The following is a 2,500-nucleotide window of genomic DNA, read 5'->3' on the forward strand; positions in this document are numbered from 1 at the left end:
AATCTGTCTGCTCGTTTCGACACTCTGAAGATGGCATCCACTCAGGACGAGCTATTAGAAGGAACCTTTTATGTCAAGGACTGATCCAGAACGAAAGAACAAGAAAAAGACGCAAACAAATGCTCGTTTCCTGGGAAGGCTTTGATGAGAAACACAACACTTGGGAGCCCGTCGAAAATTTGCCAACAGAAATGGTGGAAGCCATCCGTAACCGGCGGAAGAAACAGACGAAGCAGCCAAAGAAAGGTCTCAACGATATGTTATTCATGGTTATTGAAGGAGATTGACAGGAGGGCGAAGTTTTCAACTAAATCAAGAACAGAAAGAGGAACATTTGGCAAAAAGGATGTACAAGATTTATCTTGGAAGAACTATGCGAGGTTCTTTTTTGATCAACACCCAGGATTTAAAAGCGCTTGTCAGTGCGGGAAAAGCTATGAGAAGGCTGAATCATTCTTAACCCATTTACAAAGATCGGGTCATTAGGCCTATATATATAAAACAACGGCTTCTTTAGAAGCCACCACATGATACGAAAGATCCATGACCATAATGCTTTTAGTGGAAAGTCTAAATATATAACAAAACACTTACCCTTAAACAATCATATAGCAAAAACAAACAAACAAAGAGGGCGTGCGGGCAACAACTGCGTAATTTTATCGCGGTCGGGATGCATTTGAATTTGATCAGGGGCACGTGAAAGACTTTCTTTGCAATGGTGTTTTTTTGTGTCGTTTGTTTTATGAGCTGCTGAAGAATAAAGAATCTTACTTGGCAACAGATATCCAAACAAAAACTGAGAAACTAGCAGCGATTTCTTATTTTTCATTTTGTAATTATTAGAAAACTGTATAGAAAGATCTCGAGTCATTCTATAAGTTCGAAGCTTTAGAAAAACAATTATAAACACATACTGCTATAAACTACTATACGAATACGGTGCGACAGACTTACAAATTGGTTAAGATATTTTCTTTCAACAATGATTTTTTTTTCTTTCCTTTTCAACTCGGGAAAAGTTGTAAGGTCCAGTGTTCTAACCTATGAATAACTTGGGTTATTATATAATTAACGAATAGATTCCATGTTGCCGTGCGTGACCTGGAATTGAGGTTTTTGAGCTTGCGCACTGCGTGAATGAAGATTTTGCTCGTGTTTAAAGGGGCTAGGTCACGCTATTTTAGGTAATTTTTGTTTAATCTTGTTAATTATGAACTTTAAACGTCAAATTGGCAGAGCAAGAGTCTTTCATTTGCAAAATCACGGCCACATAACAACTGAGAATGATTTTCCAGCGGTGTAAATGACATTTTGATGTAGACTGATATAAATTTGAAAAAAGGTGGGCCGACGTTTTTCAAATTTTCGCAAATCCAATCCATTTCAATCCTCTCCATTTTTGTCCATCCATGCCTCTTCTTGGCTTCCCTGTATTTTGTTAGAGTTCTTCTATAGTTTTGAACAGTTATTTTGATATTTTAGTTAATTCTATGACCATTCGATCTGTGCTGAAATTGCCTAAAATTGCGTGACCTAACCCCTTTAAGTCAAATCAACAGCCTTGGCGTCAGGCTTTGACGTAAAATCAACATTCTAACCTATTTTGACCTGAATTCGAGGTTTTCGAAATTTTCTTTTTACTTCAATGAATGCTCTTTTAACAACCTAACACATCGCGCAGAATGGCTATTGTTCTCGTGACATTTACTTGCAGTTCATAAAATATTTCACGTTAAAGGCTGACGGCAAGGCTCTTGCTTTGACCTAAAAACGAGCAAAATCTTCATTTCACGCAGCGCGTAAGTTGGAAGCCGTCGAATTCAGGTCAAAATTGGTTAGAATGTCGATTTTACGTTAAGGCCTGAGGGCAAGGCAGTTGATTTGACTTAAAAACGAGCAAAATTTTCATTTCACGCAGCGTGTAAGCTCAAAAACCTCGATTCCAGGTCAAAATAGCTTAGAACACAGGACCTTACAACTTTTCCCGAGTTGAAAAGGAAAGAAAAAAAATCATTGTTGAAAGAAAATATCTTAACCAATTTGTAAGTCTGTCGCACCGTATTCGTATAGTAGTTTATAGCAGTATGTGTTTATAATTGTTTTCCTAAAGCTTTGAACTTATAGAATGACTCGAGATCTTTCTATATAGTTTTCTAATAATTACAAAATGAAAAATATGAAATCGCTGCTAGTTTCTCAGTTTTTGTTTGGATATCTGTTGCCAAGTTATATTCTTGATGTATAGTTTTCTCAATGTATCAATTCTTAGGAAGGTACGAGTTTATTTAAAGCGAACAATGATTTTTTTTGTAAAGCCACGTATGTGATCACCTGATTTATTTCTTTCTTTCTTTATTTATTTGTCTATGAGAGTCGAGCCCCTGTCACGTGATCTAGTGTCTAGGGCGAACTAGTGGTCTTGGTAATAAGCTTGGGTTGGAGTAATTTTTTTCAGGTGATCGTATCACGAGTTAGTTATCCTCGTACAAGCCAACAG

This window comes from Montipora capricornis, chromosome 6 (genome assembly GCF_036669925.1).
Source record: "Montipora capricornis isolate CH-2021 chromosome 6, ASM3666992v2, whole genome shotgun sequence".
Lineage (NCBI taxonomy): Eukaryota > Metazoa > Cnidaria > Anthozoa > Scleractinia > Acroporidae > Montipora > Montipora capricornis.